This window comes from Rhododendron vialii, chromosome 6a, assembly GCF_030253575.1.
Source record: "Rhododendron vialii isolate Sample 1 chromosome 6a, ASM3025357v1".
Taxonomy (NCBI): Eukaryota; Viridiplantae; Streptophyta; class Magnoliopsida; order Ericales; family Ericaceae; genus Rhododendron; species Rhododendron vialii.
In genome coordinates this window covers 2,210,701-2,237,593 of record NC_080562.1, presented here as the reverse complement: position 1 = coordinate 2,237,593, position 26,893 = coordinate 2,210,701, and the positions used below count along the sequence as shown (strand labels likewise).

At 37.9% G+C, this 26,893-nt stretch overlaps 1 long non-coding RNA gene across 1 annotated transcript; it reads right to left on the bottom strand.

The window, feature by feature from the left end:
* Nucleotides 1-24,149: 24,149 nt before the first annotated feature.
* Nucleotides 24,150-24,412, bottom strand: LOC131329408 (uncharacterized). Its single transcript, XR_009200755.1, has 2 exons — nt 24,360-24,412; nt 24,150-24,314 (listed from the first exon to the last, which is right to left on the bottom strand). It is a non-coding gene; the product is annotated as an uncharacterized LOC131329408 (long non-coding RNA).
* Between the last annotated feature and the right edge of the window lie 2,481 nt (nt 24,413-26,893).

Sequence of the window (26,893 nt, the reverse complement as noted above, 5' to 3'; positions counted from 1 at the left end):
CTCTACGAACCTTGTGCACACTCTTACAAATTGAAGGCGTAACCAAGAACAAGGCAAGTATAAATCGAATGGAACTTAGAATGTGGAAATTGGCGCAGAAACATACTTTAGCCTTTGCCGCACCGATGATCTTTGAATCGATCTCCTTTTGACCAACTTTTCATAAAGAAAATATTATTATTTAAATTTTTTGTTTCCATCATATTTAAATACAATGAAAACCTTGTTTATCGTTATATAATCTTTCTTAATCCGATTTAAAATGAGAGCAATACGAATGTTATAATGAAATGACTTATTTTTTGACCAATCGAGGGTAAAATGGTCATGTATTTTGAGGCGCAAATTATTTTTCACCAAAACTGATTCAGTAGGCAAGTAGATTGGACAAACTTTCTAATGGTTCAAACCACACAAAAAAATTGAAGTTCGGGAGCGTCCGGGGCAAGTCCACAAAGTTTGGTATTTTTTGCGGCATTAATGCGCCTCAGGCGCAATTGTATGCGCCCAGGCTCCCTTCAATGCGCCCCAGGCGCAACATGAACATGTAAACCAAGTCCAACTTTGCGAACTTGCTCCGAACACTCCCAAACTCCAATTTGCGCATGGTTTGGACCGTTAGAAAGCTTGTCGAATTATTTTGTTGACCAAGTAGTTACAATAAAAAATCATTTGTACATCAAAGTAAGTGACCATTTTACCCTTGATGGGTCAAAATATGATTCACTTGTAAAATGCGTGTATGTTTCTCCTTTTCTATTGTATCAAGACCCATTGTATATCAAAAAATATAGTTTTTAAAGCACTAATAGATTGCTGAATCCAACTATAAAAATAATTGTATTTCGTTCATGACAACTGGGTAGAAACAAGACAACTACCAAAATCGTCGAAGCCATTAAGGCTAAAACACGTCATTCGTTTCACTTGGAAATCAGAATCCTAATTCTAAGGTATTTCTTCTTTGCTTAAGTGTTTCACAGCATTCCTAGAGTATCCACGCTACATCAAAGCGTAGAAAGAACCGTTTCATCATCCAAACTTCAGGAAGTCTTTGCTACCCCTTGAGTTCCCTTTGTTCTATTTTTTAGCACTGTAATCCCTTTCTTCTTTTTGTTTTGGTCTGGGGCCTGTCTTGTACATGGCAGGTTTTTGTGTCAGAGTCTAAAGGATATCCAATGTCCCCTTGGTCCATGTTTCTTGGTTTGTTTTCTTCTTAATGAACAGCTACTTACCAAATTAAACTTGTACTAAAGCTCATTGGGTGGACTCGTGTTGTGCGTCGAGGATCCAAACCGAACACTCACACACGAATTGACCAGAGAAACATAACAACTAATGGATCTTACGCAATAACATTACAAAAAAAAAAACACTCAAGAAGAGCACCCCTCTGAGCTTGACTCCTTCAGATTATCTCTCACCCACACCACAAGTCTCGCCTTTGGTGTATCCTGACGATGGAATGATTTCTGATTAGTTAATGAAGTGTGGAGAGCTCTACGAACCTTGTGCACACTATTACAAATTGAAGGCGTAACCAAGAACAAGGCAAGTATAAATCGAATGGAACTTAGAATGTGGAAATTGGCGCAGAAACATACTTTAGCCTTTGCCGCACCGATGATCTTTGAATCGATCTCCTTTTGACCAACTTTTCATAAAGAAAATATTATTATTTAAATTTTTTGTGTCCATCATATTTAAATACAATGAAAACCTTGTTTATCGTTATATAATCTTTCTTAATCCGATTTAAAATGAGAGCAATACGAATGTTATAATGAAATGACTTATTTTTTGACCAATCGAGGGTAAAATGGTCATGTATTTTGAGGCGCAAATTATTTTTCACCAAAACTGATTCAGTAGGCAAGTAGATTGGACAAACTTTCTAATGGTTCAAACCACACAAAAAAATTGAAGTTCGGGAGCGTCCGGGGCAAGTCCACAAAGTTTGGTATTTTTTGCGGCATTAATGCGCCTCAGGCGCAATTGTATGCGCCCAGGCTCCCTTCAATGCGCCCCAGGCGCAACATGAACATGTAAACCAAGTCCAACTTTGCGAACTTGCTCCGAACACTCCCAAACTCCAATTCGCGCATGGTTTGGACCGTTAGAAAGTTTGTCCAATTTTTTTCTTGACCAAGTAGTTCCAATAAAAAATCATTTGTAGATCAAAATTAGTGGCCATTTTACCCTTGATGGGTCAAATTTTGATTCATTCTGGTAAAATGCGTGTATGTTTCTCGTTTTCTATTGGATCAAGACCCATTCTATATCAAAAAATATAGTTTTTAAAGCACTAATAGATTGCTGAATCCAACTATAAAAATAATTGTATTTCGTTCATGACAACTGGGTAGAAATAAGACAACTACCAAAATCGTCGAAGCCATTAAGGCTAAAACACGTCATTCGTTTCACTTGGAAATCAGAATCCTAATTCTAAGGTATTTCTTCTTTGCTTAAGTGTTTCACAGCGTTCCTAGAGTATCCACACTACATCAAAGCGTAGAAAGAACCGTTTCATCATCGAAACTTCAGGAAGTCTTTGCTACCCCTTGAGTTCCCTTTGTTCTATTTTTTGGCACTGTAATCCCTTTCGTCTATTTGTTTTGGTCTGGGGCCTGTCTTGTACATGGACGGTTTTTTGTGTTAGAGTCTCAAGGACATCCAATGGCCCCTTGGTCCATGTTTCTTGGTTTGTTTTCTTCTTAATGAAAAGCTACTTACCAAATCAAACTTGTACTAAAGCTCATTGGGTGGACTCGAGTTGTGCGTCGAGGATCCAAACCAAACACTCACACACGTATTGAGGAGAGAAACTTAACTACTTGTAGATCATACGCAATAACATTACAAAAAAAAATCACTGAAGAGCAACACCCCTCTGAGCTTGACTCCCTCGGGTTATCTCTCACCCTCACCACAAGTCTCGCATTGGGTGAATCCTTATGATGGAATGATTTCTGATTAGTTAATGAAGTGTGGAGAGCTCTATGAACCTTGTGGACACTCATGCAAAATGAAGGCGTACCCTAGAACAAGGCAACTATGAATTGAATTGAGCTTAGAATTTGGAAATTGTCGCAGAAACATACTTTAGCCATTGTCGCGCCGATGATCTTTGAATCGATCTCCTTTTGACCAACTTTTCATAAATAAAATATTTTTATTTTTATTTTTCGCTTCCATCATCTTTAAATACAATGAAAACCTTATTTATGGTTATATAATCTTCCTTAATCCGAATTAAAATGAGGGAGATACGAATGTTATAACGAAATGACTTATTTTTTGACCAATCGAGGGTAAAATGGTCATGTATTTTGAGGCGTAAATTATTTTTCATCAAAACTGATTCAGTAGGAAAGTTGATTGGGCAAGCTTTCTAATGGTTCAAACCACGCACAAATTGGAGTCCGAGAGCGTCCGGGGCAAGTCCGCAAAGTTTGGTTTTTTTTGCGGCATTAACGCGCCTCAGGCGCAAATCAATACGCCAAGGCGCCCTTCAATGCGTCCCAGGCGCGACATGAACATGCACACCAAGTCAAACTTTGCGAAATTGCTTTGAACACTCCCAAACTCCAATTTGCGCATGGTTTGGACCGTTAGAAAGCTTGTCCAATCTTTTTCTTGACCAAGTAGTTCCAATAAAAAATCATTTGTACATCAAAATTAGTGGCCATTTTACCCTTGATGGGTCAAATTTTGATTCATTCTGGTAAAATGCGTGAATGTTTCTCGTTTTCTATTGGATCAAGACCCATTGTATATCAAAAAATATAGTTTTAAAGCACTAAAAGATTGCTGAATCCAACTATAAAAATAATTGTATTTCGTTCATGACAACTGGGTAGAAACAAGACAACTACCAAAATCATCGAAGCCATTAAGGCTAAAACGCGTCATGCGTTTCACTTGGAAATCAAACTCCTAATTCTAAGGTATTTCTTCTTTGCTTAAGTGTTTCACAGCGTTCATAGAGTATCCACACTATATCAAAGCGTAGAAAGAACCGTTTCATCATCGAAACTTCAGGAAGTCTTTGCTACCCCTTGAGTTCCCTTTGTTCTATTTTTTGGCACTGTAATCCCTTTCTTCTTTTTGTTTTGGTCTGGGGCCTGTCTTGTACATGGCAGATTTTTGTGTCAGAGTCTCAAGGATATCCAATGTCCCCTTGGTCCATGTTTCTTGGTTTGTTTTCTTATTAATGAACAGCTACTTACCAAATCAAACTTGTACTAAAGCTCATTGGGTGGACTCGTGCTGTGCGTCGAGGATCCAAACCAAACACTCACACACGTATTGAGGATAGAAACTTAACTACTTGTAGATCATACGCAAAAACATTACAAAAAAAAAATCACTGAAGAGCAACTCCCCTCTGAGCTTGACTCCCTCAGGTTATCTCTTACCCTCACCACAAGTCTCGCATTGGGTGAATCCTGATGATGGAATGCTTTCTGATTAGTTAATGAAGTGTGGAGAGCTCTATGAACCTTGTGGACACTAATGCAAAATGAAGGCGTACCCTAGAACAAGGCAACTATGAATCGAATTGAGCTAAGAATTTGGAAATTGTCGATGAAACATACTTTAGCCATTGTCGCGCCGATGATCTTTGAATCGATCTCCTTTTGAGCAACTTTTCATAAATAAAATATTTTTATTTTTATTTTTCGCTTCCATCATCTTTAAATACAATGAAAACCTTATTTATGGTTATATAATCTTTCTTAATCCGAATTAAAATGAGGGAGATACGAATGTTATAATGAAATGACTTATATTTTTGACCAATCGAGGGTAAAATGGTCATGTATTTTGAGGCGCAAATTATTTTTCATCAAAACTGATTCAGTAGGAAAGTTGATTGGGCAAGCTTTCTAATGGTTCAAACCACGCACAAATTGGAGTTCGGGAGCGTCCGGGGCAAGTCCGCAAAGTTTGGTTTTTTTTTGGGCATTAACGCGCCTCAGGCGCAAATCAATGCGCCCAGGCGCTCTTCAATGCGTCCCAGGCGCGACATGAACATGCACACCAAGTCAAACTTTGCGAAATTGCTCCGAACACTCCCAAACTCCAATTTGCGCATGGTTTGGACCGTTAGAAAGCTTGTCCAATTTTTTTCTTGACCAAGTAGTTCCAATAAAAAATCATTTGTACATCAAAATTAGTGGCCATTTTACCCTTGATGGGTCAAATTTTGATTCATTCTGGTAAAATGCGTGAATGTTTCTCGTTTTCTATTGGATCAAGACCCATTGTATATCAAAAAATATAGTTTTTAAAGCACTAAAAGATTGCTGAATCCAACTATAAAAATAATTGTATTTCGTTCATGACAACTGGGTAGAAACAAGACAACTACCAAAATCGTCGAAGCCATTAAGGCTAAAACGCGTCATGCGTTTCACTTGGAAATCAAACTCCTAATTCTAAGGTATTTCTTCTTTGCTTAAGTGTTTCACAGCGTTCATAGAGTATCCACACTATATCAAAGCGTAGAAAGAACCGTTTCATCATCGAAACTTCATGAAGTCTTTGCTACCCCTTGAGTTCCCTTTGTTCTTTTTTTTGGCACTGTAATCCCTTTCGTCTTTTTGTTTTGGTCTGGGGCCTGTCTTTTACATGGACGGTTTTTTGTGTCAGAGTCTCAAGGATATCCAATGGCCCCTTGGTCCATGTTTCTTTGTTTGTTTTCTTCTTAATGAAAAGCTACTTACCAAGTCAAACTTGTACTAAAGCTCATTGGGTGGACTCGAGTTGTGTGTCAAGGATCCAAACCAAACACTCACACAGGTATTGAGGAGAGAAACTTAACTACTTGTAGATCATACGCAACAACATTACAAAAAAAAAAAAAATCACTGTAGAGGATCACCCCTCTGAGCTTGACTCCCTCAGGTTATCTCTCACCCTCACCACAAGTCTCGCATTGGGTGAATCCTGATTATCAAACCACCCCCGCAGAGAATTCCAAACAGGTTTCCGAAGAAGGAAAAAAAGGATACGGAAGGAGAACATAGAAAGTCAGAAAATCCATTAAAGTAAAATAAAATAAACACCATCTGCACACCCCCAATCTGCGGGATCCACCACTGATTGCATGCAGAACGACGGAAACAACCCTGTACAAAACCACCCAACCTCACAACTTCACAGACACACAAGGGCAATCCTGGCACCACACAAAGTTCATCACTTACATGTACGGACAATGTCAATCCTCCTTTAGTGGCCCTAAGTGGATCGATTATCAAGATCACAAAACTTCATGGGTCATCAGATTCTCAGCTCCTTATAAGTTTGGTAGGTTAGGTTAGCCAATGTTACAGTTCTTTTCTTTTCTTGTCGTGCTATGAACTGCTCAATTAGGTTGGTCTTTAGGGGATTAATGGAGGTGCATGTACACTGGCCACCCTAAAACATCAAAAGGTTAGGTTAGTCAATGATATGTATCCCTGTAATTATGAGTAATGAGTGTTCTTAATTTATTAACAAGCAGAGGGTTCATGTTGCATGATCAAAAATTGAGAACTGAACTATTCTTGGACAAGAAAATTAATTAAGAAAATATATACTTTGTAAAAAGGGGGTAATTTTTGCACTTTCCAAATTATTAACCGCACTCTCAAGGGTTGTTGGGAGTGCGAAAATCACCTCCATATTGAATTTTGCACTCTCCTTGGGAGTGCGGTTAAAAATTTGAAGAGTGCGAAAATGACTAAAAAAACTAAAAATCAGTCCAAGATAAATTTAGCCTTTGTCGCGCCGATGATCTTTGAATCGATCTCTCTTTGGCCAGCTTTTCATAAATAAAACTTTAATGTTTTAATTGTTCGTTTGCATCGTCTTTCAATACAGTGAAAACCTTATTTATCATTATATAATTGGTCTTAATCTGATTTAAAATGAGAGCGATACGAAAGTTTTACTGAAATAATTTGATTTTTGATCAATTGAGGGTAAAATGGTCATGTATTTTGATGAACAAATTATTTTTTATCAAAACTAATTCAGTAGGAAAGTAGATTGGACAAGCTTTCTAATGGTTCAAACCACGCGCAAAGTGGAGTTCGGGAGCGTCCGGCGCAAGTCCGCAAAGTTTGGTATTTTTGACAGCATTAATGCGCCTCAGGCACAATTCTATGCGCCCAGACGCCTTTCACTGCACCCCGGGCGCAACATGAACATGCACAACAAGTCCAACTTTGCGAACTTGCTTCGAACACTCCCAAACTCCAATTTGCGCATGGTTTGGACCGTTAGAAAACTTGTCCAATTTTTTTTCTAGACCAAGTAGTTCCAATCAAAAATCATTTGTACATCAAAATAAGTGACCATTTTACCCTAGATGGTTCAAAATATGATTCATTCTGGTAAATGCGTGTATGTTTCTCATTTTCTATTGGATCAAGACCCATTGTATATCAAAAAATATAGTTTTTAAAGCACTAAGAGATTGCGGAATCAAACTATAAAAATAATTATATTTCGTTTATGACAATTGAGTAGAAACAAGACAACTACAAAAATCGTCGAAGCCATTAAGGCTAAAGCACGTTTTACGTTTCATTTGGAAATCAAACTCCTAATTCTAAGGTATTTCTTCTTTGCTTAAGTGTTTCACAGTGTTCATAGAGTATCCACACTACATCAAAGCATAGAAAGAACCGTTTCATCATCCAAACTTCAGGAAGTCTTTGCTACCCCTTTAGTTTTCTTTGTTCACTTTTTTGGCACTGTAATTCCTTTCTTCTTTTTGTTTTGTTCTGGGGCCTGTCTTGTACATGGCGGGTTTTTGTGTTAGACTCTCAAGGATATCCAATGTCACCTTGGTCAATGTTTCTTGGTTTGTTTTTTTCTTAATGAAAAGCTACTTACGAAATCAAACCTGTACTAAAGCTCATTGGGTGGACTCGTCTTGTGGGTCGAGGACCCAAACCAAACACTCACACACGAATCGACAAGAGAAACTTAACTGCTAGTAGATCATACGCAATAACATTACAAAAAAAAAAAACACTGAAGAGGAGCACCCCTCTGAGCTCGACTATCTCAGGTTATCTCTCACGCTCACCACAAGTCTCGCCTTGGGTGAATCCTAATGATGAAATGGTTTTTGATTAGTTAATGAAGTGTGGAGAGCTCTATAAACCTTGTGGACACTCTTACAAAATGAAGGCGTACCCTAGAAAAATGAATGTATGAATCAAATGGAACTTAGAATGTGGAAATGGGCGCAGAAACATACTTTAGCTTTTGTCGCGCCGATGATCTTTGAATCGATCTCCTTTTGACCAACTTTTCATAAATAAAATATCATTATTTTAATTTTTCGTTTCCATCATCTTTAAATACAATGAAAACCTTATTTATTGTTATATAATTTGTCTTAATCTGATTTAAAATGAGAGCGATACGAATGTTATAATGAATTAACTAATTTTTTGACCAATCGAGGGTAAAATGGTCATATATTTTGACGCGCAAATTATTTTTCATCAAAACTGATTCAGTTGGGGAGTAGATTGGACAAGCTTTCTAATGGTTCAAACCACGCGCAAATTGGAGTTGGGGAGCGTCCGGGGCAAGTCCGCAAAGTTTGGTATTTTTTGCGGCATTAATGCGCCCGAGGCGCAATTCTATGCGCCCGGGCGTCATTCAATGCGCCCCAGGCGCAACATGAACATGCTAACCAAGTCCAACTTTGCGAACTTGCTCCGAACACTCTTAAACTCCAATTTGCGCAAGGTTTAGACCGTTAAAAAGCTTGTCCAATCTTTTTCTTGACCAAGTAGTTCCAATCAAAAATCATTTGTACATCAAAATAAGTCACCATTTTACCCTTAATGGGTCGAAATATGATTCATTCCGGTAAAATGCGTGTATGTTTCTCATTTTTTATTGGATCAAGACCCATTGTATATCAAAAAATAGAGTTTTTAAAGCACAAAAAGATTGCCGAATCAAACTATAGAAATAATTGTATTTCATTCATGACAACTGGGTAGTAACAAGACAACTTCAAAAATCGTCGAAGCCATTAAAGCTAAATCACGTTTTACGTTTCATTTGGAAATTAGACTCCCAATTCTAAGGTATTTCTTCTTTGCTTAAGTGCTTCACAGCGTTCATAGAGTATGCACACTACATCAAAGCGTAGAAAGAACCGTTTCATCATCGAAACTTCAGAAAGTCTTTGCTACCCCTTGAGTTCACTTTGTTTTGTTTTTTTGGCACTGTAATCCCTTTATTCTTTTTGTTTTGGTCTGGGGCCTGTATTGTACATGGCAGGTTTTTGTGTTAGACTCTCAAGGATATCCAATGTCCCCTTGGTCCATGTTTCTTGGTTTGTTTTTTTCTTAATGAAACGCTACTTATCAAATCAAACTTGTACTAAAGCTCATTGGGTTGACTCGTGTTGTGCATCGAGGGTCCAAACATAACACTCGCACAAGAATTGATGAGAGAAACTTAACTACTAGTGGATCTTACTTATTAACATTAGAAAAAAAAAACTGAAGAGGAGCACCCCTTTGAGCTCGACTCCCTCAGGTTTTCTCTCACTCTCACCACAAGTCTCGCCTTTGGTGAATCCTGATGATGAAATAGTTTCTGATTAGTTAATAAAGTGTGTAGAGCTCTATGAACATTGTGGACAGCCTAACGTAATGAAGGCGTACCCTAGAACAAGGCATGTATGAAATGAATGGAACTTAGAATGTGGAAATGGGTGCAGAAACATACTTTAGCCTTTGTCGTGCCGATGATCTTTGAATCGATCTTCTTTTGACCAACTTCTCATAAAACAAATATCATTATTTTAATTGTTCGTTTTCATCATCTTTAAATACAAGGAAAACCTTTTTTATTGTTATATTATCTGTCCTAATCTGATTTAAAATGAGTGCGATTCGAATGTTATAATGAAACGACTTATTTTTTGACCAATCGAAGGTCAAATGGTCATGTATTTTAAGGCGCAAATTATTTTTCATCAAAACTGATTCAGTAGGAAAGTAGATTGGACAAGCTTTCTAATGGTTCAAACCACGCGCAAATTGGAGTTGGGGAGCGTCCAGGGCAAATCCGCAATGTTTGGTATTTTTTGCAGCATTAATGCGCCTTAGCCGCAATTCTGTTTGCCCAGGCGCCATTCCATGCGCCCCAGGCGCAACATGAACATGCACACCAAGTCCAACTTTGCAAACTTGCTCCGAACACTCCCAAACTCCAATTTGCGCATGGTTTGGACCGTTAGAAAGTTTGTCCAATCTACTTTCCTACTGAATCAATTTTGATGAAAAATAATTTGCGCCTTAACATACATGACCATTTTACCTTCGATTGGTCAAAAAATAAGTATTTTCATTATAACATTCGTATCGCTCTCATTTTAAATCGGATTAAGACAGATTATATAACGATAAATAAGGTTTTCAAACTCCAATTTGCGCATGGTTTGGACCGTAAGAAAGCTTGTCCAATTTTTTTCTAGAACAAGTAGTTCCAATCAAAAATTATTTGTGCATCAAAATAAGTGACCATTTTACCCTTGATGGTTCAAAATATGATTCATTCTGGTAAAATGCTTGTATGTTTCTCATTTTCTATTGGATCAAGACCCATTGTATATCAAAAAATAAAGTTTTTAAAGCACTAAAATATTGCCAAATCCAATTATAAAAATAACTGTATTTCGTTCATGACATCTGGGTAAAAATAAGACAACTACAAAAATCATCAAAGCCATTAAGGCTAAAACACATTTTACGTTTCATTTGGAAATCAGACTCCTAATTCTAAGGTACTTCTTCTTTGCTTAAGTGTTTCATAGCATTCGTAGAGTATCCAGACTACATCAAAGCGTAGAAAGAACCGTTTCATCATCGAAACTTCAGGAAGTCTTTGTTATCCCTTGAGTTCCCTTGGTTCTGTTTTTTGGCACTGTAATCCCTTTCTTCTTTTTGTTTTGGTCTGGGACCTGTCTTGTACATGGCAAGTTTTTGTGTTAGACTCTCAAGGATATCCAATGTCCCCTTGGTCCATGTTTCTTGGTTTGTTTTTTTCTTAATGTGAATTTACGTACCAAATCAAAATTGTACTAAAGCTCATTGCGTAGACTCGTGTTATGCGTCGAGGATCCAAACATAACACTCTAACACAAATTGACGAGAGAAACTTAACTACTAGTGGATCATACGCAATAATATTAGAAGAAGAAAAAAACACTGAAGAGGAGCACCCCTCTGAGCTGGACTCCCTCAGGTTATCTCTCACACTCACCACTAGCCTCGCCTTGGGTGAATCCTGATGATGAAATGATTTATGATTTGTTAATGAAGTGAGGAGAGCTCTATGAACCTTGTGGACAGTCTTACAAATTGAAGGCGTACCCTAGAACAAGGCATATATGAATCGAATGGAACTTAGAATGTGGAAATGGGCACAGAAACATACTTTAGCCTTTGTCGCACCGATGATCTTTCAATCAATCTCCTTTTGACCAACTTTTCATAAATAAAATATCATTATTTTAAATGTTCGTTCCCATCATCTTTAAATACAATTAAAACCTTGTTTATCATTATATAATCTGTCTTAATCTGATTTAAAATGTGAGCAATACGGATGTTATAATGAAATGACTTATTTTTTGACCAATCGAGGGTAAAATGGTCATGTATTTTGAGGCGCAAATTATTTTTCATCAAAATTGATTCAGAAGGAAAGTAGATTGGACAAGCTTTCTAATAGTTCAAACCACGCGCAAAGTGGAGTTGGGGAGCGTCCGGGGCAAGTCCGCAAAGTTTGGTATTTTTGGCAGCATTAGTGCGCCTCAGGTGCAATTCTATGCTCCCAGGTGCCCTTCAATGCGCCCCGGGCGCAACATGAACATGCACTACAAGTCCAACTTTGCGAACTTGCTCCGAACACTCCCAAACTACAATTTGCGCATGGTTCGGACCGTTAAAAAACTTGTCCAATTTTATTTCTAGACCAACCAGTTCCAATCAAAAGTAATTTGTACATCAAAATAAGTGACCATTTTACCCTTAATGGTTCAAAATATGATTCATTCTGGTAAAATGCTTGTATGTTTCTCATTTTCTATTGGATCAAGACCCAATTTATATCAAAAAATATAGTTTTTCAAGCACTAAAAGATTGCCGAATCAAACTATAAAAATATTTGTATTCTTTCATGACAACTGGGTAGAAAGAAGACAACTACAAAAATCGTCGAAGCCATTAAGGCTAAAACACGTTTTACGTTTCATTTGGAAATCAGACTCCTAATTCTAAGGTATTTCTTCTTTGCTTAACTGTTTCACAGCGTTCATAGAGTATCCTCACTACATTAAAGCGTTGAAAGAACCGTTTCATCCTCGAAACTTCAGGAAGTCTTTGCTAGCCCTTGAGTTCCCTTTGTTCACTTTTTTGGCACTGTAATCCCTTTCTTCTTATTGTTTTGGTCTGGGGCCTGTCTTGTACATGGCGGGTTTTTGTGTTATACTCTCAAAGATATCCATTGTCCCCTTGGTCCATGTTTCATGGTTTGTTTTTTTCTTAATGAAAAGCTACTTACCAAATAAAACTTGTACTAAAGCTCATTGGGTGGACTCTTGTTGTGCGTCGAGGATCCAAACCAAACACTCACACACGAATGGACAAGAGAAACTTAACAACTTGTAGATCATACGCAATAACATTACAAAAAAAAAAAACACTGAAGAGGAGCACCCCTCTAAGCTTGACTCCCTCAGGTTATCTCTCACACTCACCCCTAGTCTCGCCTTTGGCTGAATCCTGATGATGAAATGCTTCTTGATTGGTTAATGAAGTGTGGAGAGCTCTATGAACCTTGTGGACACTCTTACAAAATGAAGGCGTACCCTAGAACAAGGCATGTACGAATCGAATGGAACTTAGAATGTGGAAATGGGCGCAGAAACATACTTTAGCCTTTGTCGCGCAGCTGATCTTTGAATCGATCTCCTTTTGACCAACTTTTCATAAATAAAATATCATTATTTTAATTGTTCGTTCCCATCATCTTTAAATACAATGAAAACCTTATTTATCGTTATATAATATGTCTTAATCCGATTTCAAATGAGAGCGATACGAATGTTATGATGAAACGACTTATTTTTTGACCAATTGAGGGTAAAATGGTCATGTATTTTGTGGCGCAAATTATTTTTCATCAAATCTGATTCAGTAGGAAAGTAGATTGGACAAGCTTTCTAATGGTTCAAACCACGTGCAAATTTGAGTTGGGGAGCGTCCGGGGCAAGTCCGCAAAATTTGGTATTTTTTGCGGCATTAATGCGCCTCAGGTGCAATTTTATGCGCCCAGGGGCCATTCAAAGCACCCCAAGCGCAACATGAACATGCACACCAAGTCCAACTTTGCGAACTTGCTCGGAACACTCTCAAAAACTCCAATTTGCACTTGGTTTAGACCATTAGAAAGCTTTTCCAGTTTTTTTCTTGACCAATTAGTTCCAATCAAAAATCATTTGTACATCAAAATAAGTGACCATTTTACCCTTGATGGTTCAAAATACGATTCATTCTGGTAAAATGCGTGTATGTTTCTCATTTTCTATTGGATCAAGACTCATTGTATATCAAAAAATATAGTTTTTAAAGCACTAAAAGACCGAATCCAACTATAAAAATAATAGTATTTCATTCATGACATCAGGGTAGAAACAAGACAACGACAAAAATCGTCGAAGCCATTAAGGATAAAACACATTTTACGTTCCAAATTCCAAGGTATTTCTTCTTTGCTTAAGTGATTCACAGCGTTCATAGAGTATCCACACTACATCAAAGCTTAGAAAGAACCGTTTCATCATCGAAACTTCAGGAAGTCTTTGCTACCCCTTGAGTTCCCTTTGTTCTATTTTTTTGGCACTGAAATTCCTTTCTTCTTTTTGTTTTTGTCTTGGGCCTGTCTTGTACATGGCAGGTTTTTGTGTTAGACTCTAAAGGATGTCCAATGTCCCCTTGATCCATGTTTCTTGGTTTTTTTTTTCCTTAATGAAAAGCTACTTACCAAATCAAACTTGTACTAAAGCTCATTGGGTGGACTCGTGTTGTGCGTCGAGGATCCAAACCAAACACTCACTCACGAATTGACGAGAGAAACTTAACTACTAGTAGATCATACGCAATAACATTACAAAAAAAAAAACACTCAAGAGGAGCACCCCTCTGAGCTCGACTCCCTCAGGTTATCTCTCACCCTCACCACTAGTCTCGCCTTGGGTTAATCCCGACGATGAAATGATTTCTGATTAGTTAATGATGTGTGGAGAGCTCTATGAATCTTGTGGTAACTCTTATAAAATGAAGGTGTACCCTAGAACAAGGCATGTATGAATTGAATGGAACTTAGAATGTGGAAATTGGAGCAGAAACATACTTTAGTCTTTGTCGCGCCGATAATCTTTGAATCGATCTCCTTTTGACCAACTTTTCATAATTAAAATATTATTATTTTAATTGTTCGTTTCCATCATCTTTAAATATAATGAAAACCTTATTTATCGTTATATTATCTGGCTTAATCCGATTTAAAATGAGAGCGATACGAATGTTATAATGAAATGACTTATTTTTAAACCAATTGAGGGTAAAATGGTTATGTATTTTGAGGAGTAAATTATTTTTCATCAAAACTGATTCAGTAGGAAAGTAGATTGGACAACCTTTCTAATGGTTCAAACCACGCGCAAAGTGGAGTTCGGGCGCGTCCAGGGCAAGTCCGCGACGTTTTGTATTTTTTGCAGCATTATTGTGCCTCAGGCGAAATTCTATGCGCCCAGGCCCGCTTCAATGCGCCCCAGGCACAACATGAACATGCAAACCAAGTCCAAATTTGCGAACTTGCTCCGAACACTCCCAGACTCCAATTTGAGCATGGTTTGGACCGTTAGAAAGCTTGTCGAATTTTTTTCTTGACCAAGTAGTTACAATAAAAAATCATTTGTACATCAAAGTAAGTGACCATTTTACCCTTGATGGGTCAAAATATGATTCACTTGTAAACCGCTAGTATGTTTCTCATTTTCTATTGTATCAAGACCCATTGTATATCAAAAAATAAAGTTTTTAATGCACTAAAAGATTGCCGAATCCAATTATAAAAATAATTGTATTTCATTCATGAAAACTGGGTAGAAACAAGACAACTACAAAAATCGTCTAAGCCACTAAGGCTAAAACATGTTATACGTTTGATTTGGAAATCAGACTCTTAATTCTGAGGTATTTCTTCTTTGCTTAAGTGTTTCACAGTGTTCATTGAGTATTCACACTTCATCAAAGCGTAGAAAGAACCGTGTAATCATCGACACTTCAAGAAGTCTTTGCTACCCCTTGAGTTCCCTTTGTTATGCTTTTTAGCACTGTTATCCCTTTCTTCTTTTTGTTTTGGTTTGGTGCCTGTCTTGTACATGGCAGGTTTTTGTGTTAGACTCTTGAGGATATCCAATATCCCTTTGGTCCATGTTTCTTGGTTTGTTTTTTTCTTAATGAAAAGCTACTTACCAAATCAAACTTGTACTAAAGCTCATTGAGTGGACTCGTGTTGTGCGTCAAGGATCCAAACCAAACACTCACACACGAATTGATGAAAGAAACTTAACTACTAGTGGATCATACGCAATAACATTACACAAAAAAAAAACACTCAAAAGGAGCGCCCCTCTGAGCTTGACTCCCTCAGGTTATCTCTCACACTCACCACAAGTCTCGCCTTGGGTGAATCTTGATGATGAAATGGTTTCTGATTAGTTAATGAAGTGTGGGGAGCTCTATGAACATTGTGGACACTCTTGCAAAATGAAGGAGTACCCTAGAACAAGGCATGTATGAATCAAATGGAACTTAGAATGTGGAAATGGGCGCAGAAACATAATTTAGTCTTTGTCGTGCCGATGATCTTTGTATCAATCTCCTTTTGACCAACTTTTCATAAATAATGTAATACCCGCCCCAGATATTTTGGTATTTCAATTACTTTTAATTGAACTATATGTTTTAGGAGTTAAAAACCGTAACCAATAGAACTTGCAAGGGTCTTGTGGGTAATTTATGACTAGAACATAAGTTAACAAAAGGTCTCGCTTGCACACGATAATCTTTTTATAGGTTTACAAATATCTTGGGGGAGATATTTCTCCCCATTCTTATCTCTTGAACGTGTAGAGAGAGAGAGAGAGAGAGAGAGAGGAGTGAGAGAGAGAAACGGACGAGAAGAGGAGAAGAGAAAGAAGAAGAGAAAAAGGAGGAGGGTCTGTTCTTCACGAAATTATTCAAGGTAAAGAGCCGATCATTCGGGAGGTGCCGAAACCTTAGTTTGGCATACTTCGGTCGACACAAAGGTGAGTGTATTTGATATGGTTATGTTCAATAAGGTATTACATGGTGGTGATTGTAAATTATGCTATTTGGGATTTAGCTAATGATATGTCTTTGTTGGGTGTTGATTGTACCTGCTAAATGATTGTAGAGTGAGTCACACTATATCGTGGGCCATGCCGTCTAATTAACGGTGAATGGGAATGTGGTGTGCGGGACACAATACCTTGGCTACATGGGATGTGGCAGACGTGTCACTGTATGTTGGTGTTTATACATGTGGTTATACAATTGAGTACTTATGTTGAGTTTTGTGTGGTTTACATTCAAGTAAGGTATTCCTTCGGGTTTTGTGGTATTTTATTGAATGTATTTTATATCTCACACACTCTAGTTTTCCTTTTTGGATTGCCAGGTCACAGGTGGTCGTAGAGTTGGTCCACTACTGGTTGGCATTTTGGGGACACTTGGATTAGTATCGAGTGTTGGTGTTTTTGGTCGAGTTGGTTGTAATGGGTCAAACTCTAATTTTTGTTAAACTCATTTTGTGACTAGTTTTGTCAAGTACTTTATGACTTCAAGTTTTTAATTATGTGGGAAACTCCGTTAATGTTTAATTACTTGTGTTGGGATAAAAGGCAGCAACTTATGTACTATGTAAGTTCGTAAAGTTGTTGACACCTTGTTTATATTAATGTTAAGTCTTCCGCTGGGGTTTTACTCTGTTTCGTGTATGGTTTGTCGTTTAGTTGTTGTTCTTTGGTGTGGAATGCCATGTGGTCGTGTCAGTTCGGGCCCACTTTGGGTGTCGTTCCGGAGCGGGGCGTGACAAATAAAATATTATTATTTTAATTGTTCGTTTCCATCATCTTTAAATACAATGAAAACCTTATTTATTGTTATATAATCTGTCTTAATCTGATTTAAAATGAGAGCGATACGAATGTTATAATGAAATGACTTATTTTTTGACCAATTGAGGGTAAAATGGTCATGTAATATTAGGCGCAAATTATTTTTCATCAAAACTAATTCAATAAGAGAGTAGATTGGACAATCTTTCTAATGGTTCAAACCATGCGCAAATTGGAGTTTGGAAGCGTCCGGGGCAAGTCCGCAAAGTTCGGTATTTTTGGCAGCATTAATGCGCCTCAGGAGCAGTTCTATGCGCCCAGGCGCCCTTCAATGCGCCCCAGGCGCGACATGAACATTCACAACAAGTCCAACTTTGCAAATTTGCTCCGGACACTCTCAAACTCCAATTTACGTGTGGTTTGAACCGTTAGAAAGTTTGTCCAATTTTTTTTCAAGACCAAGTAGTTCCAATCAAAAATCATTTGTACAGCAAAATAAGTGACCATTTTACCCTTGATGGGTCAAAACATGATTCATTCTGGTAAAACGCGTGTATGTTTCTCATTTTCTATCAGATCAAGACCCATTGTATATCAAAAAGTAAAGTTTTTAAAGCACTAAAAGATTGCTGAATCAAACTATAAAAATAATTGTATTTCTTTCATGACAACTGGGTAGCAATAAGACAACTACAAAAATCGTCGAAGCCAGTAAGGCTAAAACACGTTTTACGTTTCATTTGGAAATCAGACTCCTAATTCTAAGGTATTTCTTCTTTGCTTAACTATTTCACAGCATTCATAGAGTATCCACACTACATTAGAGCATTGAAAGAACCGTTTCATCCTCGAAATTTCAAGAAGTCTTTGCTAGCCCTTGAGTTCCCTTTGTTCACTTTTTTGGCACTGTAATCCCTTTCTTCTTCTTTTTTTGGTTTAGGGCCTATCTTTTACATGGCAGGTTTTTGTGTTAGACTCTCAAGGATATCCAATATCCCCTTGGTCCATGTTTCTTGGTTTGTGTTTTTCTTAATGAAAAGCAACTTACCAAATCAAACTTGTTTTAAAGCTCACTGAGTGGACTTGTGTTGTGCGTCGAGGATCAAAACCAAACACTCACACACGAATTGACGAGAGACACTGAACTACTAGTGGATCATACGCAATAACATTACAAAAAAAAAAAAACACACTCAAGAGGAGCACCCCTCTGAGCTCGACTCCCTCAGGTTATTCTCACCCTCACCATAAGTCTCGCCTTGGGTGAATCCTAATGATGAAATAGTTTCTTATTAGTTAATGAAGTGTGGAGAGCTCTATGAACCTTGTGGACACTCTTATAAAATGAAGGAGTACCCTAGAACAAGGCATGTATGAATCGAATGGAACTTAGAATGTGGAAATGGACGCAAAAACATACTTTAGCCTTTGTCGCGCCGATGATCTTTGAATCGATCTCCTTTTGACCAACTTCTCATAAATAAAATATCATTATTTTAATTGTTCGTTTCCATCATCTTTAAATACAATGAAAACCATATTTATCGTTATATAATCTGTCTTAATCCGATTTAAAATGAGAGCGAAACAAATGTTATATTGAAATGACTTATTTTTTGACCAATTGAGGGTAAAATGGTCATGTATTTTGAGGCGCAAATTATTTTTCATTAAACTGATCCAATAGGAAAGTAGATTGGACAAGCTTTCTAATGGTTTAAACCACGCGCAAATTGGAGTTCGGGATCGTCCGGGGCAAGTCCGCAAAGTTTGGTAAAAACTACAATTTGCGCATGGTTTAGACTGTTAGAAAGCTTGTCCAATTTACTTTCTAGACATGCAAAACAAGTCCAACTCCAATTTGCGTGTGGTTTAGACCGTTAGAAACTACACAATATGTAAAAATGCATGAAACTGACTATATTCACAGCACAGCAGAACAAAATGGGAAACACTACCTCACACATGTCTAATCTGTTAGACTCTAACACTGGTGCAAAGTGTCAAATTATATATGAAAATGCAATAACAGAACTGTCAACACATAAAACAAATTGGGAAACAGGAAGGGAGAAGCTATAAAATTTCAGAGAAAATAACGAGTGTATAGAGTCATTTTCCCATGAGCAAGGTTGTTTTGGTGAACCATTTTTGCCGAGGAAATATTAAAGTAAAAGATTGTCAAATTACAAGTAACTCATTTCTGAATTGTAGTGGTGTTATGATTCGTCGAGTGACTTCGATGATGATTCTGTGAACAAAACTCTGGCGGCAAGCCCTTTCACACTTGCAGAATGAGAGGATATCATCAATGAGAATTGGTATGGAATATGCTTCTCAAGTCCCCTGAATGCAGCCTCAACACCTGCTTCTCCTATCATTTATGTAACTTCAATAGTACAGCACATAAGCAACCATATCACCGATCTATTATGTTTTCACATGGACCTCGTAGTTTACTATAGATACTCCATATCCAGTGTTGCAGAATTGTAGAACCTGGTTGAATGACAGTTGGGTTAGTAATTCAAGCAAGTTAATCAACCAAATATGCTAAGATACATGTGAACAGTTTGTCGTCCTGAAAAGCACATGCTTTGGTTATGAATGGTGTCATTGACATTCTGGAGAATCTGGACATGGCAACAATTCCATGAATAGGTAAGCACAGGTAACATGTCTGTCGACCAATTTGTTCTAACAAAGTAGGGTGGCTTGATGCTCCAAACTTGCAGTTTTGGAGGTTGCTTACTAGTGACATTTAATTTCTCATGGATATATAGTCCACTGCTTCACCAATTTTCAATTTTTCACCTATCACATTGCATCAAGGGAAAAAATTATTTAGGAAAAAAAAAGAGATCAAATCAAGTATGCACCAAGCAAAAGAATAAATAGATTATCATAGTAAAATGCTGAAAGAGAGATGAAATAATTCCTTAAAAGAACGCCCATCCAATAATTTTGAAGATGTATGCAAAGAACAAGTGCAGAAACAACCATGCCGATGTCACAGCGTCCAACCACACTTCCTTGGGAAGGGCCTGTCATTGTGATGGAAAGAAAGGTTCTCTAAGGTAAGAAACTAAGGAACAAAAGACAAATTGAATGGACCACATCAGATGGTTTTTGAGTTCAAACAAAAAGTGCATATTGAAAAGAGAAAAGAAACGCAAGACCTAGTAGGATAACCTTAAGAAGTGCGCTAAACGAACTCTTACCTTATCAAGTTCAGCAACATCCTCATACGTATTCATCATCCTTAGTCGGTTGGAATTGAGCATTTCCACCCAAGCAATGTAAAGCATGTTGGAAGCAACCTGCAATTGGAGAAAGCAAGCTAACTGCATTAATATGTATGTCGTTATATTTTTCTTGCCAGGACAGGTTGCAAAAAGATAAGACAAAGAAGAGCATAAGAGAACCAAGTTTTGTCATTCAGTCTTGCAATCAATAAATGGAACGGTAAAACATGTAGATCCGATTGAGATATCGAGATTTCTGCTCCAATTTCCTTTTTTAGAACTATAACTTTCAGCATCATAAAAACCATCATATCAGCTGCTTTTGAGTCAAGACTGTCAAAAAAGCTTTGTTTGAGTGCAACGGTGCTCGCAACCTAAGTCACATAATGCGCGTGGGCGTGCCTGAGCAGAAGGGCGAGCGTGAAAGAGTCTTTCAAAAAAATTCCTTACTGTAAAAATTCGCGAGATCACGAGCACGGAGCGAGATTGAGAGCGATTGCAAAGGTTCCTACCCAAGGATTATATATATTACTAGCTCCCAACAGCTCGTACAGTAGTAAACAACTACTTGAGAAAGCTTTATTAAGGGTGAGTTTCCCAAAACTATATCCGGAAAAAAAAGAGGCCCATTTAGCCCCAAACGTTGATGCATGTGAGGAGAATGACTTGTCTCGAAATCTTTGTTTTTGGGGGCTCGGTTTGGTTTACTTAAAAGTTAGGGAAACTCATATCAACTCAATTTAAACAGGCAATGGAGCATAAAGGTCATATAAACACCATCAACGGATTAAGATAAATTCCACAGACCATAATTACTGTTAATAAACTAGTAATGGAGTAGTGAGCAGTTCTTTTTCGTGTGCGATATTGGCAAAGAACAATGCAAGCTATACAAAATCAACACCAGCTGACCTGTTTACTATGGCATTTAGACCAGCCCCATCACTTCCTCTGCTCTCTCCTCTATCTCTCTCCTCTATCCCTCTCTCCTGCTCGCTCGCGGAGTGAATATGCGATATAAGTACAGTAATAAAATGGGTTCAATCCAGTGTGGCCATATCTATTTACATAAAAATAAACTCACTCCGATCAGCCCCGATTATGTATTAATCTGTATTCGATTACCATGATCGTTGACAAGGTTTATCTTCTTAACAAGATCTACAACTTGAACAGTTTCGATCAAGAAATAAGTCCGGAATGAATTCGCAATTTATCAATTACCCTTTGCCGTCTTGGTTTGGAGCAACCTCGCATGTCTCAATAACATTTGGTTTTGATCTAGTGTGGCCAAAGCGTTTTTCATAAACATAATTTCATACCAATCATCTCCGATTATGTACTAACAATTGTTGGACCAACATTATATTTTCCACAGTTTATCTTCTTGAAATGTTTTGCAATCTGAACAGTTTGGATTGAAGAAATTAACTCGGAATGAGTTCAAAATTTTACAATTAATCAGTTTACATGATTTCGCATGTTGAAGATGTGAAGTCCCAATGAATTGTGCGACGCCGTTTAAGAGGAATCTCCCCGTGTTTAATATGCATAATCTTTTTTAGGAACCTCGCGTCTCTGAATCGCGAGTTTGGAATGGGTGCCACCGTACCAGTAGTCGTCTTCCCATGTCCCCGAACATCTGTACTCTCTCTCTCTCTCTCTCTCTCTCTATATATATATATATATATAAATCTCGTTAAAATCTTCAGTCACAAGCGATCGCCAATTCTTTGCGAATTGATTCTAGCATTATATTTTCAAGTATGCAAAAGCCCAATTTTGATCCAAAATTGTAAACGATTCAAATTAGTCCATGGATTTCATCATTTCATCTTAACTAATTTAATTCAGGTCGCTTTCTTTGTCGGTGCTTGGGGTTTTTCTGACAAAGCCTGTCTTTATAACCAAAACAATCATTTTTCCTTTCTGGCTTCTATCGAGTGTTTGTTTTTTTTTTTCCCGTTTGTAAAATGGAAGCTCAAGCCAGGAGTATTGTGCCGTCACACCACATCACTATCGGTTAGCTACCCCATCACACTTATATTACGGCCGAAGCTAAGATAAAGGTTCCACTACGTGTGGTTGGTGTAAGGAGTATGTTTAGCTCCAATAAGGAGCTGCGAGGGCTCAAACGTGGACTTTGTCCAACCTAGGCCGAGCTTTCACCACTGAACGAACCCCTCATTGGTACTCTCTGTTTCTTTGTCTCCTCTCTCTCTGTATCTCTCACAAGTACAGACGCTCGCCCTCTTTATCTCAATTTTTTCAAAGCAGTCATAACCTATCTTTTCGTATTAATTCTTGAGTTTAATAAGAAGCTGAACTCAGGTATCATAATAAAGAGAGAACCTACATTATTCTGATGGTCGTTGTGAGACCACATTACCTTTCAATCAGGGACTGCCTATACTCACGGTTTGAAGCATGCCTCAGGCAATTTTGTCCTAATCATGGATGCAGACCTATCGCACCATGTAGTATGTGTTTTGGTTGCTAATGGCAACTATGGGTTCTCTTTTGGTGCGTTGTGTCTGTTTGAGAGAGACTTGGGAAAAACAAGTTCATTTTGATGGATATGTCGCAGACTCACCCGACGTCAGGATCTTAAAATGGGATATTTAGCATTTCTTCTGTTCTATTTCAATTATGTCTAAATTCTCGGCGAAACCAACCAATCTACCACTGGACTCCTTTTTGAAGCATTTCAATTTATTGATAGCTGAGTTGGACCATGCAATGTTCTTCTATCTTGGCGAGTATGCTTTAAGTACCAAAGATGCAACCAATGGATAGTATTTGAGTCCAGATTAAGGGACATGTCAAGGATGTGATGAAATATTTGGTAGGACCACATTACCTTTCCATCAGTGCACGCGTCTTAGTTATTGCTAGTACCCATGGATGCACACAATGATTAAGTTCACAGTTCAGTGGGTGCAATTCTCTAGCAGGAATGGAGGCTTCTCTATTTGCCGTTGGAATTACTCATATCTTGACTTCATTCTCGGCTCCTGATTATGTTCAAGTCAAATGAGAAGTCCAACATGTTTCTCTCCTATTTTTAGGTGTAGCAAGCACTCCTTCCAATTCCTGTATATCTATTGTAGAACTATTACCTTACCTTGATGGGGGAGCGTCTCACTTCCCATGCTCGCTTATCGATGTAATCCAGTTCTTTTCTGATCTCTTTCAAATTCCTGTTGTGTTCGGATCTTGGATTCGTGGAGAGAAAGTAAAAGCAAGGGAGTTGATGAGTCCCACTTTCCTTTGTGTAGACAGATCTTGTATAGTATCAATTTTTACCAGCTTCAATTGATTTTTTTTTTCTAGATTAGTTTTTGAGAACTTGTTTTTGAAGAATTTCGGCAAAGAACCCAGTCTTGGGAAACATTAAAACTACAGGTTTCATATTCTTGAAAACCATTATGCTCAATAACGAATAAGAGATGAACACGGTGAAGTGTTTTTGTCTTCAAAGAATATTTTTTTTTAAAAGAATCATCTTGGAAGAAACTACAATAAAAAACCATGGGCTTTCTTTTCCCTCCATGTATCCAAGATCCGAACAGGCAACACAACCTTTGTACGCTTTCTTCCTTGCATTGTTGTACTCCGATCTGGTTGTTGTTTTGATTTGTAGCAATCCTTTGCAATGAGGTTGGGTAATTTGTTTTGGACGAGAATGAGTCAATGACATTGGCTCTCCCATATCGAAGTTAGCAGCAGATGCAACATTAGTTAGAAGTGCACTAGAGAACTGCAATAGACTATTTTGCAGAATGCTGCACTCACTGTCACTGCATTTGGAACTGCCTTAACACTAGGTTTTTTTTTTTTTTTTTTTTTTTTTTGATCAACCCTTAACACTAGGTTGAAGCCTTGCATCTGTTGTCATTGCCACAGCACCGCCTTTCCACTACTTATTGGAGCCTCCATAGCTGAGGTAAGTGAAAAATCATAATGCAAAACTTCTATATTTTCTCTTGCACCGATTAATGTGTTTCTTTGCTCCACTTGGTTTGCTCCGAAAGCTACAGAACATGGTCGAATCCCACCGGCTCCGATGGACACTAGGACAAAGGAGAAGAGAAGGGTTGCATATTGGGATCCTCTTGGGATTTGCAGCTCTCCCCCTTTAGTTGGTTGAGGTAAGGTGGCCTTGCTTGGGGGATCATAGCCGTTATCCAAATGAGGACCACACCCTATAGCCATGAAATTGCAATTTAGATCAATTTGGCACTTCAATTTGGTTAATCAAGGTATGTTGAGAAATTAACCACAAAAGTGCTTGAATCTGACAATTATGATTCCAAATCATTTGGATTGCGGCTGTCAACCAAAATTTATATGTGTTTAGTTTTGTTGTAGGAAATAAAGGTTCTTGTGAAACCAAGTAAACAAGTACAATTAAACTGGGGCATCCAAATAGAGTACTAAAGGAGAAACAAGTATCTGAAGACAAAAACATACCCATCCCTAATTTTACAAGTCTATTGGAGCTCGTTGTTCATTATCCCTCACAAAGTAATGAAGGAGATTGAGGGCTTGCTCAGACCTTTTAAAGGTCAGACATGTCATTCGTAAACGGGTGGATACCTTTATTTGGATTGATAACTGACATCTTTTAGGCCATTTTTTTTTCTTCCAGATTTTGGTTCATATTAAAGACTTGATGGTGTAATTTAGCAAGTCAACTCGTTGGTTTTGTGGTTTTAAAGTGTTTCTCAAGGAGCCTTTGCGCCTTACCCTTGATGCAGGGCCTGTTAAAAACAAAGGAATAGCAATATATCAATCTACCTACCAAGACTGTATAATAATGCATAGGTTTCATTTTCATTCGCAAACCACGTTCTACAATCTGCAGATGATCAAATGACTCTTGCTGTTCAAGAAAAAATTACGTAGACACCTGAAAAACAACGCGCCAGCCCTATACCAAATGATCAAACCTGTACCCTCTCTAGATGAAGGACCAGATCGACTTCTCTACAGTCCACCCCTTGCACCGGACTGCATGAGATTTTGGCCATCGATTTCAACAATCAATGGTTTGATTCATATCTCTTTGCGGTAAGATATGTACGTGCACTAGCCGTTGGACTGTAGAGAAGCCAACTCCATTTGATGCACTAGTGGTAAGATATGTATGTGAGTGGTCTACAAAAATTATTTGTTTTTCAACCAACTAAGGGTAAAATGGTCATATCATTTGATGTACAAAAATATTAGGTTCCAAACTACTTAAGTTTGAAAGTAAGTTCAACAAGCTTTCTAACGGTTCAAACCACGTTAAAATAGGAGTTGGGGAGTGTCTATGGCAAGACCGCAAAGTTTGGCCATTTGTGAACTTTAGAGAATGCGCCCGGGGCGCAATGATGGGCGCATATAGGTGCGCCCACAATATGTCAAACTTCGCAGGCTTGTCTCAAACACTCCCGAACTCCAATTTGTGCGTGGTTTGAACCGTTAGAAAGCTTGTTGAATCTACTTTCTAACCCAAGTAGTTCAGATCCTAATATATTTGTACATCAAAAGATATGACCATTTTACCCTTAGTTGGTCAAAAAACAAATCATTTCAGCAAAACACTCATATCTCCCTCCTTTTAAATCAATAAAAACCTATTATATATTGATAAAAAGAGTTTTAAAAGTACTAAAAGAGTTTGCACTGTTTTTGCTTTCAAAATTGTCTTTTAAATATTGGTAATTGATGGCAGCTGGATGTGATTGGCATTGACTAAGCTCAGTTCTTTGATGACCTTTCTGATTCTGCTGCAAAGCAGCTGATTTTGATGGAAAAACTATAGAAATTGCAGGGCTAGATGGTGACTACGTGAGGTTTGTCCTACAAATCCTTTTCCTTTCTCTTCCTGATAAAAATTTGGGTCTGCTTGTTTCATTAAAAAATAAGGTCCTATTTTGATGATGTACTAGCTTCCCTTCTAAAAATAAATGGTGGCCATATCTCTATGATACTTATTTGTATGTGTAATCAAATGTTTGTTACAGAAAGAGCTTTGGTTCAGTGCTTGATATAATTCCCCTTGCTGATTCCATAAGTTAACCAAGCTGACAGCCCGAAGTGAGCTTTGAGGCAAGCTGGCGTTTTTCACCCTACGGAAGACCGGGGAGACAGAGACAGAGCTGATTGGTGGTTCTGATGTCTAATATGACTGTCTACTGCCAGCACTATGTCAATGGACAAGCTGTTGTGGAAGCAATGCAGAATATCCTGAAACCTTGTAGAAAAATTCAAAGTGGCTCTCACATGGAGGAAGTTGCAGTTGTTTAGTGATATCTCTACTTCACATCCTAATATTCCTTTTGGCTTCTATGTATTTCAATCAGCTGTCTGGAATACTTGTAGAATGTGGATTTTCTGATATTTGTTTACGGT